At 37.3% G+C, this 17,764-nt stretch overlaps 1 protein-coding gene across 3 annotated transcripts in view; it reads left to right on the forward strand.

The window, feature by feature from the left end:
- ZNFX1 (zinc finger NFX1-type containing 1) overlaps positions 1-17,764 on the forward strand; it is a 359,279-nt gene that overhangs the window by 75,608 nt on the left and 265,907 nt on the right. Inside the window, exon 1 of one of the 3 annotated variants that reach the window (XM_044090127.1) lies at positions 8,713-8,951. The exons of the other annotated variants lie outside the window; for them this stretch is intronic. The gene's annotated coding sequence lies outside the window, so the exon portion shown is untranslated. Of the gene's footprint in view, positions 1-8,712; positions 8,952-17,764 lie in introns of those variants that run through there. 3 annotated transcript variants of the gene reach the window in all.

Genomic DNA, 17,764 nt, shown 5'->3' on the forward strand with positions numbered 1-17,764 from the left:
CCCTCCCGCCCTCAGGAAGAACGTTCAGTTTGGTGCCTGGTCTGGGTTATTCTGCTTCTGCATTTGCAGTTGTTGTATATATGATGTACATGTATGTATATATATATATATATATATATATAGATAGATATAAGTGTTTTTGCGTCTATGTAAATTTTGGCATGAGTGTGTTCTCTCTCTGACTGCTGGTTTGCTTGCAAACTAGATCTGAGGTAAAGGCAGAGGGGGATTGTGGGTATTAGGTTGTCTCGAGCTTCTTCTCGATGCAGAGCTTGCAAGCTGACACGGAGCCGAGGATCGGCTCCGAACCCAGGTGTAAGAACAAAGGCGAGATGAACACTCCACATGGAACGTTATGGTAAGGACATAACTTCTATTTTTCTGATAACCAGTGCAGGTTACTATTAAAAAGGAAATACAATATGAAAGCCTAAAATATGCTCAAATGTTATGTAATATTAAAGCTTAAGTGCATAGACATAATATCAATATGATGAAATGGGTAAGGGGAATTGGGTAGAGTAACGGTGAGTGCTGAAGAAGAAAAATATACTATTCATAGTTCTGCATGATACCTTAAGACCTGTGTGATCAAAAAGATAAGTTTTTAAAAAAAGAGTAATATAAAATTTGAGTGATTGAGAGTTTTTTTCAGAAGTTGATTATTAGGCTAACAACCTCAAGGGGGCCTTCTTTTTAGACCTAGACATGGTTCCCAAATTTATCCAACCACATGGTGTGGAAGTAGAACCCACAGCCTTCTGAATCAAAGGCCTGTCTGATATCTAAAACTGTTACTTGTATGATTTCTGTTCTATTCTTCTGTTCCTCCATTCCTTCCTTCTTATCTTCCTCTTTGCTTTATGAAAATTATACTGTATTTCTGGCTTTTTTCCTGTATTACCACCAGTCATAAAACAGATACACATGACAACAGTCAGAGCCCTGTTGCATTCCCCTTCTAAGTCTGTTTTGCCAGCAATGGTGAGAAAAGACTACCTATAATAGCTTCATTAGCAAATACTAGGCAATCAGTTTGCAGGCCATTACCAGCCTAGCCAATAATCCATATGCAAAAGTTCCCTCTAACCACAACTTGAGCAGTACTTCCCCATCTTACAAATGACTGAAGTTTCAGGCCGATCCGCTTCCCATCCTGGGAATGATTGGCATCTTCTGTCTTCCCGTTCTACATCCCAGCACTGTTTGGAGTTTCATGCCAGTACCGTCATCCATCAGTTTTTTTTTTAAACAAGAAACATCTTTATTAAATTATCATGTGTGACACAGGCGATCTTATATTTATATCAATGAAAATAAACCATAGCGACACAATCTCAGTTGCAAACATTATACATTACAATCCATGCTGACACAACTATAGCTGCAAATATTATACATCACTTATAATATATCCAGTCATTGTCAGTGAACCATTACCTTCTTTTAAACCTTGCTCCTCCTCTGCATGTATTGATCCCATACTTCCCATTTTTTCCTATGTAATTTGTTCCTACCCTTTTCTAAAGATCCCAATTCCAGTTGTTTTATCTCTGTTACTATCTTTGCTACTTCTAGTAAAGTTGGTTTAAACTTTTACTTCTATTTTCTAGTAATTGCTTTTTTGGCAGCCATCATAATTAGACTCAGCAAGGCCTTACTATATCTAAGCAAATTTGATTCTGTATCGTAGCTCATAAAAATCATTTCATTAGTTACACCAACTTGCTCACCCAGCATCTCTGACAGAGCAGTCTTCAAGGAATCTTTAAAATTTGCCAACTCATTACACTACCAGAAAATATGTTCCCATTTACCTCTTTCTTGCCCATCTCACCTCCAAAATGTGCTGTCTACCTGAGGAAAAAAAATATTTGGAGTCTGCTGGGGTGTAGAAATACATATGCAAACATTTCCAAACAAAGATCCTAAATCTTCGAGACTTTGCTGCATATTTGGGAGACACACACATACCCCCCCATTATTTCTTTTTGACTTGCTTATCTAATCCCTGTTCTCAATCCTTTCTAACCTCCTCTGATTGATTTTTATAGTTATCTTCCAATATTTTATATGCTGTACTAATTATTCCTTTCTTAATGGCAGCTTCTGTTCTAGATTCTACTCAAAACTCTACCAGTGCTGGTCTTTCATTTAAGATCCCCCTATTTTTTTATACTCTCATATCAGTCCTTGATAGGGAAGGCTGTTTCTAACATGCAGTCCAAATAAGTTCTTGGCATCTTCCTATACTGTTACTTTTCCCTGTCTAGTTATTTGCTCCCAGTACCATGGTTCCTTTGCCAGTTTTCTCCAATAAATTCCAGTTCCCTCTTGCCTAATGTGTGTATCCCTAATTGCAGTCATCCCTATCATCAGAATCTCCTTTCTCCATTGCCATGTTGGCTTAGTTCGTAATATATTTTCTTCTACTTTATAAATCTAATATTCTGCATGGTTATTGTTCTTCTCCTTAAGGATCTGCATCCAAAATCCCAGCCTCTCCTTGTTTCTTGAACTCCCCTCCCGTTTTATCATCATCCCTTTCGGCTTTGAATTATAGGTTTCTGCTTGTGCTATGTATAGGAGCCTTAAATATGTAGCTCTGAAATACCACTTCAAATCGGTTAATCCCAAACTGGCTTATTCAGTTGAAAGAATTAGTTTATCCCACTTGTCTCTTGCCATCTTCCCTTCTCACATAAAGTCCTTCAGCTCTTTATTAATTTGGTATCCACAGCTTCTCCTCTGGTTGATAAAATAGGCCTGACCTGTGTATAAAACTGAAGGGACTAAAAACATTTTAACTGCTGGTATCTTGCTATCCATATCCATATAACAGAGCTTTCAGTTTTTTGCCCATATCCTTAGCTGCCACACCAGCATCCCTTTTTAATCCATACTCCTAAGTACTTAATTTTATCATGTCCCCATAAATATGGCTATTGCTGAACCAATTCGTATGTGGATACATAATTTACAGATATTGCCTTTGTTTTAGCTTTGTTAATTTTGTATCCTGAAAAGATTTGAAACTGCCTCAAAATGTTCCACAACACTGAATCTCCTGGTTTTATCAGGTATAAAATAATATCATCTGCAAACAGAGCCAGCGTCTTTTGACTACCATACCAATTATCTCCTTAAATTTCTGAGTCTCTTATTTTCTTTGCCAGTGGTTCTAAATATAGTCCAAATAACAAAGGGGAAAGAGTATGTTCCTGCCTGGTTCCTCTGCTGAAACAAAAATTATCAGAGAGGAACTCACCCAATTTAATTTTCACCTCTGATCCCTCATATATCCTCCTAATCAACCTTATAATTTTATCAGGGAATGCAAATGCTTTCGTTGCTCTGCTCATAACCTCCCAGCTTACTCTGTCAAATGCTTTCTCTGCATCAAGACTTACCAACAACAGTGGTATTTTCTTACATTCAGCTTCCCTCTGGATCATCATTGTTCTGGTAATGTTGTCAAATGTTTGCCTCCCCTCCACAAAACCACATTGATCCATATTTATCAATTTTGGCATCACCTTTGCAATTCTTTTAGCCATTATAGACATAAATCACTTTATAATAATGGTTTAGGATTGAAATAGGCCTGTATTATGCTGGATCCGATGGGTCTTTAACCTCTTTAGGTATTATAACCACCACTGCTTTCTTCTAGGAAGTTGGTGTGTCTCCTCCTCTTAAAATACTGTTAAACAAAACCTTCCAGATCTTTATCAGTTTTTTCCCATGTAACTTCCAAACTTCCACAGGAATACCATCTATTCCTTGCGATTTTTCTGTTGATTGTTATACATCACCATTTTTATCTCATCCCCTCCTATCCTAGCTATTAGTAATTAAGCCTCATCTACCTCTAACCTTGGCATATTTAATTCTTCCATAAGCATTTCCATTTGTACCTTTCCTTGATCTCCATCTTTCTCTACTTTATACAGACTTTCATAAAATTTCCAAAATAGTTCTCATACCTCTATGAGATATCTTGTTATATTCCTTGTTATATGGTCCCTAAGCTTGGCAACAATCCTCTTTACTTTCTGTTGCCTGAGTCGTTGAGCTAAACGTTTTTGTGCTGTGGAATTATTATCAAAAAGCAGTTGCAACAGCAGTCTTTCTGAACTCATGCATATTATCAACGTAATTCTTTATTTTCTGCTTCATCCATCCATCTTCAACCCCATGTTTTCCCATTTTTATACATGGGGTTGGGGTGTCACTTCAACAGTGACAGTCATCTCGAGCCAAGGGTTACACCACTGGGTAGCTAGCCCTGCCGCTGTAGTTCAGCCATACCACTCAGTCACACATGCAGTTGCACTATGGCCAGAGTGTCCAATTCACCTACTGGATGTCTTTGTAAAGTAAGAGGAAACTGGAGCACCCGGAGGAAACCCAAGCAACTGTAAGTAGGACATGCAGATTCCACACAAAAGGCACTCCAGCCAAGAATCAAACCGGAGAACCTCTTTCTGTGAGGCAACAATCCTAACCGCTGGACCACTGCGACATAATTTAATTTTCTGCTTAGCACTCTGCAGTTGCTTCTCTTCTTGTTCTGTGAGATTCCCCCTGTTCTGCAATACTTTTAACATTTGTCAGTTCCTCTAAATAATTATTGTTGCTTCTTAACCATATATCTCTTTCTTTTTTTGACCCACTTTTTAAACGTGATGTTGATGCATTCTTGAGTCCCTTTGTGGTGACTGAGGGCATGGATGTATTACCAGGAGGAGTGGACACAGTTTCTGGGAGTGGTCAAACTCCACATAGTTCATAGGTAGAACAATGAAGTTAAAATCCATATACAGCAACACTGCACGTGAAGACTATAGGGACAACACAAGTGCAGTGGATATTCAAGCATACAGGAATTGTAGCACAAGTATGTATGGTATGTGTTGTCTACCTGCATGCATCTACTTGACAATTGCATCTGACCACATTACTTTACATATCTCAGGAAGTGGTCAGATTCACTTTGATATACCGTGCATGGTGTAGTCACAGGCCAGACCATTACTGTTATGTTGGCATCTGTGGAGGGTGTAGCAGGACATCAGGCTGAGGTTATCATCTATGCAAGGTGGGCAGATAATGTTGACACATAGTCTTAAGACAATTGGCTTGTAATATTTCCAGTCATGCCATTTGTGACCATATCACATTTCCAGGTGAGGCTAGCAGCGCTTATTTTTTTTTTTTTTAAACAAAAAGCATTTTTGTTGAATTATCACTTATGACATAGGCAATCATACATTTTATATTAAATGAAAATAAATTATATTGACATACTTTCAGTTGCTAACATTATACATCACTTATAGTGTAAGTCATTGTCAGTCAAACATTGCACAGCTCTTTCAGTTCCTGCCTCCCTTAAACCTAATTCCTCCTCCAAAACATTATTCCACTTGTATTGTTCCCACAATTCCCATTATTCTATGTAATGTGCTCCTACTGTTTTCTAAAGATCTCACTTCCAGTTCTTTTATCTCTGTTAATATGTTCGCTGTTTCTAGTATAGTTGGTCTAGACTTTGATTTCCATTTTCTAGTAACTGCTTTTTTTGGAGTCACCAGAATTAAACTCTGTTATCAAAACTGAAAAAAAAAATGATTTCCTTAGTTACATCATTTTGTTCACCCAATATTTCTGACAGAGCATCCTGCAGGGAATTTTTAAATCTGCCCATTCATTACACTCCCAAAAATGTATTCCCAGTTACCTCTTTCTTCCCCATCACAACTCCGATATTTGCAATCTACCTGAGGAAAATGATTTGGACTCTGCTTGGGGTGTAGAAATACCTATGCAAACATTTCCAAGCAAAGATCTTAAATCTTCTAGACTTTGTTACATATTCGTGTGACATACATATAACCTCCTATTGTTTCTTTGTGAAATGCTTATCCAGTCTCTCTTCCCAATCCTTTATAACCTCCTCTGAATGATTCCTAAATTTACCATGCAATATTTTTTATGCGCTACTAATTATCCATTTTTTTTAACAGCAACTTCTGTTCTACATTAAACTAAAAATTCTACCAGTGCTGGTCTTTCTCTTAGGATCCACATATGTATTTATCTTTGCGTATACTCTTATCTCAGCCCTTGTTGGGGAAGGCAGTTTCTAGCCTTCAGTCCAAAGTAGTTCTTAGCCTGTTCCCATTCTGTTAACTTTCACTCTCTAATTATTTGCTCCAGTACGTTGGTTCTTTGCCAATTTTCTCCATTAAATTCCAGCCATTCTTGCCTATTCTGTGTACCCCTAATTGCACTAACCCCTATTGGCAGAATTCCCTTTGTCTGCTCCTTGTGCTGGTTTCGTTCTTAGAATACTTATTGATAATTTATGAATATAATATTCTATATGGTTATTGTTATTCTCCTTAAGGATCTGGATTCAAAATCCCAGTCTTTGTTTCTTGAGCTTCCCCACTGTTTCATAATCAGCCCTTTCCACTTTGGATTATATTTCTTCATTTGTGTTTATGTATAGGAGCCTTAACTGTGTAGCTCTGAATCACCCCTTCCAATCAGGTAGTCCCAAACCACTTTGTTCTTTTGGAAGGATCAGCTTATCCCCCTTGACTCTTATCTTCTTCCCCTCTCAGTTAAAATCCTTCAACTCTTTATTAATTGCTATCCACAACTTCTCCTCTGGTTGATAAAAATTTGTCTGACTTGTGTATAAAACTAAAGGGACTAAAAACATTTTCACTGCTTGTATATTGCATCCATGCCCATAAAAAAGAGGTTCCATTGTCTCAGTTTTTGTATTATCTTTTAGTTAGTATCTTCTACATATCATTAGCTGTTATAACAGAATGCTTTTTAATCCATATTCTTAAGTACTTTTTCTTATAAATATAAGTGTTGCTGAGCCGTTTCATATGTGGGTACATAGTTTACACCTACTGATGCTAGAGGGACTTCTGAACATAAAATGCTGCAGTACTAGAGCTGTTCCAATTATATTTGCTAGCTTCAATGCCACAAATTTTATTTGCACCTCTTTCCTCATGGTGACTATAAACTGTAATCTGTTTTTGCAGACTTTCATTTGTATTTCATTATGAAAAAGTAGAAAATTTTGGCACAGGAACATCGATTCTTCGGAAATTTTCAATTATGTCCGTATACAATGCCATAAAAAAGACAATTAAAATACTGACATGCAAAGCTTTAATGCACAACTTTTTTTCAATGCTAAAAATTCATCCAGTGTATATTAAAGGTTTTACATAGCCAAATGGAGACACTGGAACCTCTGTTTTTATGGGTATGGGTAGCAAGATACAAGCAGTAAAAATGTTTTTAGTTCCTTTAGTTTTATACACAAGTCAGACATATTTAGAATATTATATTCTAACAGCATCCATTCAAGTCACGCACTAAATACAGCTGATTTTTTTGAATAAATGAAAACATTAATGTCATTTAGTTTATAACAAAATGGCATGTAATTAAATATTTCTGAACCATCAGTGTTCCTATGCCAAGATCTTCTGCTTTTTGTATTGTAACTGTGAACTCTAGCACATAATAACTTCTCTGAGTACATTTTTTGTTTCCTTTGGCATTTCATTATGCACTCATTAGACTGCACCTCTTCATTTGCATGTTGTTATACATTAATTTGCATAACTCTGTTTCCACACCTTTTTACTTTTTGTACTTTAGCACTGTCTCTGTGAATAACTACCTAGTTGCATGTTCTAGATTTTGGTACGGTAGCGAGCTGACTATTACCCGACTTGTCTATGAATACTAGCCAAAGTGGTTGTGAAGGAATATTTGGATTGCTAGTTCAAAGCCAAATAGGGCAAGTAGACTCTCGGGTAATGAGAAGGAAATACAGGAGACAGGAGGAGATAATTATTATGAAAAGTTTAACTGTACATGTTCCAGTGGCAGATCTTACCCCAGATGGTTTATTGACTAATTGATTTAATTTGATAAACAGAAAAATGCACCAGAGGGTTCTCTGATGTAACTTGGCTCAAGTACAGTGAGGTGACAACGAAATTAAATTAAACCAAACAATATAAACAGCATCAGGCAGAAAGCTGAATCCATAGAAAAAAGTGCAGGAAGCAGAAACTTGTGTGTTGTTTCCTCTGTTGTTATTCATCCATTATGACATAACAAAGATAGCTGGATAGATGCACACAAGTGTAGTTTACACAAATACTAGGTAATAATAGTTAGTTTTATCCCCTCTGAACTAGCTCTTCCCCTTTAGAAATTAACATGCAGTGAACTGGAGGCCCCAGACAAACTCTCACTTAAATTGTTCAAAAGATCTCAGCTGTAGACATTAATACAGATTTGCTAGAACAATAGCTCTCTTATTCACTGCTATTTTGCTTGTGTCTGTTCTGCTTCATAAAAACAAAATGTGAATGTTGATGTTTTTAGCAGTAAAAATTATGATACTGCTGAAAAATGCTTTGTACATTAATAATCACTAGTGTTTTAATAACTCTAGATAGCCTTGTAGAGTTTAGTTTTGTTTTGCTTCTCTTCCTGTCCTTGAAATTCCCTCTTTAAACAGCAAGAATGGAAACCGAAAGTTGCATCAGAGAAAGAGACTGAGTCACAAGAAGGGCTGGGCATAACATTTCCAATCTATTTAAAACCAAGAGAATCTAAAAAGCAACCATTACTAAGGAAAAGCATTTACAGGAACAGTAGGCAGATCATGCAGGCTGGACTCTGGGAAAACTGCTCTCATTAAGAGAGAACCACCACTGCTCTGACAAGGCGGCCTTTTCATTTTTCTTTTTTTTTCTTCTTCTGCTGGCTTTTTGTTTGTAATGAGTATGCCTCGGTCTCAAAGCGTGTGAGACACTGAGCTGCAGAAGGCATTTGATGAGGAAGTAAGCTAAGGGGAAAGCATCACAAGCTGTAACTTGATCCTACAGTAGCCGGTGAGTGGTGACTGATTCTCATTCATTCCTATTTTATTACTGACTGAGGATATTGAATTCATTTGTTTAGCTCCGAAGCAGAGGCAGTTGGGTATCTGATGAGTGCAGGTTATCTGGAATGGCGGCACATCTGTCTTCAGATCTGTGTCTCTGCCTGATTCCTATATCCTTCTAATTGCTAATGAAAAAAAATGTATCTCCATGAGCAGTACAGCTGATGACTTATCAGAGAGAAGTTTATTTCCTGTATATTACCAGAAGGTGTTCCTGAATTAATTGTAATCAATTATGAGCTGTTTTAGTAACTTAACAGGCCTGTAAGAGTTACTGAATAGATCTTTATGAAAGAATTGAACTTTCCATTCAGAAGGAAATGGGAGATTTGAAGGGTCATGAGGTGGTTTTGGCCTTTCAGACCAGCCTTTGTCAACATCACTGTCAGGCCTGCCTTTGTTGTTCCTGTTGAAAAAAAAATGTATGTCTCATCAGCTTATCTGCCAGTGGAAATGCAGTTTTCACAAGATTGGGTGTCATGTGATCTGGTGCTTTGCCAGCTGATAGTGCATTAAAAAATGATAGTTGGTTCAGTTTAACCAGTTTTGTGATTACATCCCAAACTAAACACACAAGCAAGAAAGGAAACTGTTTTGTATAGTAGTTCAGTCCCTTCTTGAGCACCCTGACTGAAAGGTTGCTGCATCTTCTGGGAGAGTACTACTTCCATCCACTGCTCTTTCTGTGAAGGAGTACTTCTGTGTTTTACTTCTCTGTATAGTTCCTGCTAGCTTCCTTCTACATTCCTTAGTTGTCTTATAATACATTACATTATACTTCCACCTGCCTGCACCCAGCTAGTACACCTCAGGTGTCAGGCTTTTTCATTATGTATCTCTTCTTCTGCCTTACATACAGCGACAACTTATTTTTGTCCATAAGAGAGATATTTTAGGCTTATCTTCAGTTTGAACATCATTCTCTGCATCAGTTGTAAGCATGTTGAGCTTTACTGAATTAGTTCAAAACTATATGCAGTACTCCAGGCAGGGGCTCAAGTAGTAGCATACAATGGAGGCATCCTCTGTAAGTCAGTGATAACCTTGTCAGTGTGCCCCAAGGGTTAGACAGCATTGAGTTTTTACAGTGTGCAGTCACTTTTCCATTATTGGTTTCATTCACCCCAAATCCATTTTTCCCTTTATGACTCACATTGTTGGACTGCCATGCTTGCAAGTAGGTGTTAGAGCTTCCTTTTTAAAATGAATAATGGGCATTTCTGGGTGGTATTGCACAGGCAGATCTATGCTGCCTGCTTGTGTAACTAGTAGATACCTCCCTTAATTCTGTCAGATTTATCTGATTCACCTTTCCCTTACAGAAACCATGACGAGTCAGTAATCCCTGGGCCCTTTCTTTCATGAATAATTGCACTAGTTGTGTTCTTTGAGACAGATGAACAGGCTTATTGCGTCTCTTTTTGCCATTACCTTTACAGAGTCCAATCCGCTTTTAAAAAAGTAGAGTATTGGGTCATGTGTGATGTAGACTCTACGTAGTTCTTGTATGTTATTATATAATTTTCAGCAAGTATTTCTGATTCTTTGGATATGCCTGCATTTTATGCATTTCTTAGTGGCTGCTTACTTTATACAGCTAAGCAATTGTTCTTACTTTGTAGTTCTGTAGATACTTGAGTTTGTTTGTTTGTTTATTTGATTTTTTTATGTACCACCGGATCTGCGCAGTGGCCCCACTAAATTCACTCAACTGGCCCATTTGTTCCATCAGGGATATGGTCAAAAGTCAGACATCCCTTGGCTAGGTGAGAGCCCTGTGACCCAGTCATTCCTGTCTGGGGTGCCTTAGCTCATTTTTTCTCCTATGGGAAGGGTTGGGTGGTAGGTATCAGGGAGTTGGCTAGCTTACTAGTCTGTTGGGGTAGCCTACTCTCCCTCATTGCAGCATCCCCCCATGGTGGGTCACTGACCCATGCTGCCTGCCTGTGGTAGAGAGTGTAACTCTTCATGCTCTCTCACCTCACTTGTATTCACACATGCAATAAGTGCTCACAAGCTTGTGCTCCATGAGTGTAACATCAAGTGTTTTTGCGAGGTGTCACCCAAGTGGTGAGCCAGAGCCACCTGTCTCATTCCAAGGTGGGCGAGTTGACAATGGTAACTTGCTGCCATCCTCCCGTCCCATCTCCTACAAGCACCCAGCTGCTAGTCAAACTTAGGTCGCTTGCATCACAGTATCTCTCTGTCCCTTGGATCAGACATTATTACTTGTGTTTTTGTCTATGTTTGGATTGTAGCTGAAAGTTTGGGTCATTTTTACATATGAGTGTTACTTCATTCAAGTATTTATATAATTATTTATTCGTGTGAGCTTGTGGTAATATTCTTATGATGGCTCACTTGCTTTGGTGATTTAGGTGTACCCATGAAGATATCTGTGACTGAACAAATATTTCTTCTTCTCTGAGTTTCAAGAGCTTCTCTCTGCTGTGTCATGCTTACACATAGTCAGAGTCTACCCATGTTAAACACTTAGTTGCACACCTTTATGGCTTTTACACTTGTTCAACTTTATCCTTTTATTACAAACACTTTTGCAGCACTGCTGCTTTTAATTTTCATTAACTAAATCTTTCAAGTAAGCAACTTACCTGCATCAGCTTTCATTGTAGGATGTTGCATCACTCCATTAAACACTACTGCCTGTCTCCAGTCAGATATTCTGACTTGCTTGTCTTACTAAGCCTGTCTGTCCAGCTATGGCTATTTACTGCCACAGACACTAATAATGTAGTCTGGACAGTATGATTTCTTTTCTTGGTGCAAATGTGATTTTTTTTTAAAAACATTTTACTTTTCACAGAGTTTGTGTAACCTCAGTGGTAGTATGTTTAGGGGTTAGTGTGATGACAGAGTCCCCAAATTGGGGTACAAGGGGGTGTAACACACCTGCAGAAATGATATGTCAGGATTTTTGTTTGATTTCACATTTTACAATATTTTCTGTTGGTGTTGTTCTGCAGTTTGGATAGTCTACTAATGATATTTTTCATCTCTCCCTAGGGAAAATGTAATATTTCACCACAGGACCCCTTTTTTCTTAATGTGTTTCCATTTTGAACTGCATAAAGATATACATTTTTACTTTACTTTATATATTAAAACAAAAAAACTGGTAGCATACAGGGAGGATGTGAGTGGTCGGATTCACTTTATAATCTCAAAATACTGAAACATCAAATTTCAATATTTCGAGATCATAAAGTCGAATCTTCAGAATAGCGAAAGTGCATAGCCGCCTATCCAAATATGTTAAATTCGCGGTTATGGTTTAATGGTTTGTGACGTGGAATGTGTTGTATGGATGGTGTCCAGTTTAGTGTGTGGATTTAGTTGTAATTTAAGGTAAGTGACTATTTTGTAAGGGTTTTGGGTAAGTGCGTTTGGCAGTTGTACGTGTGGGTTTGGGTAGGCAGGTAAAAGTATGATTGTTTAACTGTTGAATGTGGTGGTGTTTGTATGTATGTGATGTGTGTGTGCGAGGGAGTGTCGAATGTCTGCTTGTGAGTTTGCTGTCTTTTTCTGTTTGGTGCGATCTTGGAGTTAGAATATATAAGTAGGGGGTGCATACCCCCACATGGGGGGAGTGCAGCTTGCACCCTGCTTATTTGTAGTGTAGGTTTGTTAGTTTGTGTTTTTATGTTTGTGTATTTTTTTTCTGTAGTGTGGGTAGTGTGGTGTATGTGTAGTGTGATGTATGTTGTGTTTAATTTCGCGATTTTAAGTTTCGCGGTTTTGGGGTTTCGGTGTTCTGCAGATTCGACTTTATAGTCTCAATATACTGAAATTCGAAGTTTCAGTATTTCGAGATTATAAAGTGAATCAGAGTGGTCACACTACCATTGCAGACTGATTACATTGCATAAGTAGTACAGCTGTACACTTTGTTTTCTGGGAAGTACAACTGAATTGGAGGAGATGGCACAATGCTACTTCAGGAACCAGGCAGATTATCTTCTGAGTAGTTCTACAGTTCACAATAACCCAAGGGTACAGAAGCTGTCATTTTCATCCAATGCTCATACCTACATTCAGGGACACAGACTGACCATTTTCTGATAACCAGTGCAGGATACTTACTATTAAAAAGGAAATACAATTTGAAAGCCTAAAATATGCTCAAATGTTATGTAGTATTAAAGCTTGAGTGCATAGACATAATACCAATATAATAAAATGGGTAAGGGGAATTGGTTACAGTAGCAGTGAGTGTTGAAGTAGAAAACTATACTAGTCATAGTTCTGCATGATACCTAGGACCTGTGTGAGCCAAAAGATACCTTTTTAAAGAGAATAATATATAATTTGAGTGACTGAGGATTTAGTTCATAAGGTGCTTATTAGGCTAACAACCTTCTGAACCAAAGGCATGTGTGAGACCTGTTGAGGTTCTAAGACTTTTACTTTTATGATTTCTCTTCTATTCTTCAGTTCCTTCCTTCCTTCTTATCTTCCTATTTGCTTAATGCAAATTATACCGTATTTCTGACTTTTTTCCTGTATTAACACCAGTCATAAAACAGATACAAATGACAATAATCAGAGCCCTGTCGCATTCCCCTTCTCAGTCTGCCTTCCAACAGTGGTGAGAAATGATTACCTATAATAGCTTCAATGGCAAATACTAGGCAATCAGTTTGCAGGCCATTACAAGCCTAGCCAGTAAACCATATGCAAAAGTTCCATACAGCCACAGGTGGAGTAGTACTTTCCCATCTTAGAAATTAAAGTTTTAGGTTGATGCTCTTCCCAGGGAAGGCGGTGATTGGCATACTTTGCCTACCCATTCTCCATCCGAGCAATGTTTGTAGTTTTATGCCTGTACTATCATCCATCTTTTTTTTTTTAAACAAGAAACATCTTTATTGAATTATCATGTGTGACACAGGCAATCTTACATTTACATAAGTGAAAATAAAGCATACTGACACAATCTCAGTTGCAAACGTTGTACATTGCATACCATGCCGATACAAGTGTAGCTGCAAACATTATACATATATCCAATCATTGTCAGTCAACCATTACATAGCTCATTCAATTCCTGCCTTATTTTAAACCTCTTTCTTCCTCTAGAAGTATTGATCCCACACTTCCCATTTTTTCCTGTGTTATTTGCTTCTACCCTTTTCTAAATATCCCAATTCCAGTTGTTTTATTTCTGTTACTATCTTCGCTACTTCTGGTAAAGTTGGTTTAGACTTTGATTTCCATTTTCTAGTAACTGCTTTTTTGGCAACCATCATAATTAGACTCAGCAAGGTCTTACTATGTCTAGGCAATTCTGAGTCTGTATCGTAGCTCAAAAAATAGTTTCCTTAGTTACACCAACCTGCTCACCCATCATCTCTGACAGAGCAGTCTGCAGGGAATATTTAAAGTGTGGCAACTCATTATACTCCCAGAAAATATGTTCCCAGTTACCTCTTTCTTCCCTGCCTTACCTCCATCATTTGCTGTCTACATGAGGAAAAAATTTGTGGAGTCTATATGGGGTATAGAAATACCTATGTAAACACTTCCAAGCAAAGATCCTAAATCTTCTACACTTTGTTGTATATTTGGGAGATGTACATATATCCCCTATTATTTCTTTGTGAATTGTTTATCTAATCTCTCTTCCCAGTGCTTTCTAACCTCCTGTATTTGATTCAATAGTTATCAAGCAATATTTTATATGCTCTACTAATTATTTCTTTCTTAACAGCAACTTCATTTCTAGATTCTACTAAAATTTTTACCAGTGCTGGTCTTTCATGTACCATCCACCTATTTCTTTCTCTTTACCTATAGTCTGATATCAATCCTTGATAGGGAAGCCAGTCTCTAACCTACAATCCAACTAAGCTTTTGGTATCTTCCCATACTATTACCTTTCCCGCTCTAGTTATTTGCTCCCAGTACCTTGGTTTCTTTGCCAGTTTTCTCCAGTAAATTACAACTCCCTCTTGCATATTGTCTGTACCTCTAATTGCAGTCATCACTTTCAGCAAAAATCTCATTTTTCCATTCCAGTGTTGACTTAATTATTAGTGTATTTTCTGCTGCTTTATGAATATCGTACTCTGTTTGATTATTGTTATTCTCCTTAATGGTCTGCATCAAAAATCCCAGTCTCTCCTTGTTTCTTGAGCTTCATTATTGTCTTTTTTATCTTTGAATTATAGTTTTCTGCTTGTGCTATGTATAGGAGCCTTAATTATGTTGCCCTGAAATACCACTGCAAATCGGGTGATCCTAATCCGCCCTTTTCTATTGGAAGAATAAGCTTATCCCACTGGACTCCTGTTGTCTTGCCATCCCAGATAAAAATCCTATAGCTCTTTATTAATTACTATTAATGACTTCTCCTCTAGTGATAAAAATATGTCTGACCTGTGTAAAGATTAAAGGGACTTAAAACATTTAACTGCTTGTATCTTACTATTGATATCCATAAAATAGAACTTCCATTTTCTCAGTTTTTGTATTTTCTTTTGTTTAGTCTCTTCCCACATATCCTTAGCTGCTAAACCAGAATAATTTTTAATCCATACTTCTAAATACTTCGTTTTATCATGTCCCCATAAGTATGGATATTGGTGAACCAATTATTATGTGAGTATATAGTTTACCGCTATTGTCTTTGTTTTTGCTTCATTAATTTTGTATCCCAAAAAGATTTGAAACTGCTGCAATGTTCTACAGCACTGTAATGTCCCTTTCTGGATTTGTCAGGTATAAAATAGCATCATCTACAAACAGAGCCAGCTTTTCTTGACTATCATCCCAAATATATATCCTTGAATTTCCGAGTCCCTTTTTTCTTTGCCAATGGTTCTAAATATAATCCAAATAAAAAAGGGGAGAGAGAGGACACTCTGCCTGGTTCCGCTGCTCAGAGAGATTATCGGAGAGGACCCCACCCACTTTAATTTTCACCTTCAATTCCCTCGTATAGCCTCCTAAACGGCCTTATAATTTTATCAGGCAAGCAAATGCTTCCATTGCTCCGCTCAAAAAGTCATAGCTTACTCTGTAAAATGCTTTCTCAGCATCAAGACCCCCCAACAACTGTGGTATTTTCTTACTTTCTGCTTCCTTCTGGATCATCAGTGTTCTGTTCATATTGTCAAATATTTTCCTCCCCTCCACAAAACCACACTGATCCATATCTGTCAGTTTTGGCATAACTTTTGCCATTCTTTTAGCCATTGTAGATATAAACACTTTATAATCCTGGTTTAGTATTGAAATGGGCCTGTATCAAACTGGGTATGATGGATCTTTATCCTCTTTAGGTATTGTAGCTACCACCGCTTTCTTCCATGATGTTGGTACTTCTCCTCTTCTTAAAATACTGTTAAACTGATAACGATCTGGAAGGTTTTGTTTTTTTCCCTCCTAGGTTCCAAACTTCCACAGGAATACCAGCTATTCCTGGGGACTTTTCTGTGGCTTGGTTATATATCACCATTTTTATCTCATCTCATCCTACTCTAACTGTTAATAACTGAGTCCCCTCTACCTCTAACCTTGGCATATTTCATTCTTCCATAAACATTTCCATTTGTTCCTTTTCTTGATTTCCATATTTTTCTGCTTTATACAGACTTTCATAGAATTTCCAAAATATTTCCAATACTTCTACATGATTCCTTGTTATCTTCCTTGTTATAGGCTCCCTAAGCTTGGTGACAATCCTTTTTACTTTCTGTTACCAGAGTCGTTGTGCTAAAAGTTTTTCAACTCTAGAGTTATTTATCAAAAAACAGTTGCTTAACAGTAATTTTTCTGAACTCATGCATATTATCGAGGTAATCCCTTATTTTCTCTTTAGCATTCTGCAGTTACTCCTCCTCTTGTTCTGTGAGATTCCCCTTATTTTGCAGTACTTTAACATTTGTCAGTCCCTCTAAATAATTATTTTTACTTCTTAACCATATCTCCCTTTCTTTTATTTCCACCCTATTTTTAAACTCCAATTTAATTTTATCACAATCCCTAGCTCTATTTCCGGAAGACGTTGCTATCTTCTCTAATAACTTCTGAATAATTTCCACTATGTATTCCTTAAATTCCTCTCTTTTCAGTAGATAGGTGGGAAAGCACCAGTGTCTCATTTTATTTCATTACACTGTGTTTTTATTTTAGTTATCATTGGTGCATGGTCTGAAATAGTTATTGGGTGCATATCAAAACCTTCAATTAAATGCTCATGTTCCTGTGAAATGTAAATTCTCTCATGACACCTAGTACTGAATTCACATCTTCCATGCCAAATATTTTCATACATTTCTTTTAAAATCTACTCGCCTTTGTTATATTTTCCCTTCTGGGTCTGCCAGACACATCTTCACTATTGCAAATCAAATTCCAGTCCCCACCTATAAGTAATATTCCTTGCTGAAAGCTCATTATTTCTCCCAGAATTTTCTTAAGCTGCATTGTAGCAGTTTTCAGTGGAATATAAATAAATGCCAGTGTAATCCTTCTCCCTTGCCAGTAGCACCTTAGTACTTACAAATCTACCATTATTGTCTTTTTTATCCTCCTGTATTACCCTTGGAGCTACTGTTGCAGTTAATAAAAAGTACTCCTGTCTTTCTTTGCCCTAGGTATTCTGCTGAATAATCATACTGAAAACCTTTTTTTATCAAATTCACATGTTCAATTCTTTCAAAGTGTGTCTCCTGTAGCATAGCTATTTGCACTCTCTACATTTTTTAATATAGTTCACTACTCTTTCTTTTTTTGTAT

Source organism: Protopterus annectens, chromosome 12.part0 (genome assembly GCF_019279795.1).
Source record: "Protopterus annectens isolate FY-2018-M chromosome 12.part0, PAN1.0, whole genome shotgun sequence".
Lineage (NCBI taxonomy): Eukaryota > Metazoa > Chordata > Ceratodontiformes > Protopteridae > Protopterus > Protopterus annectens.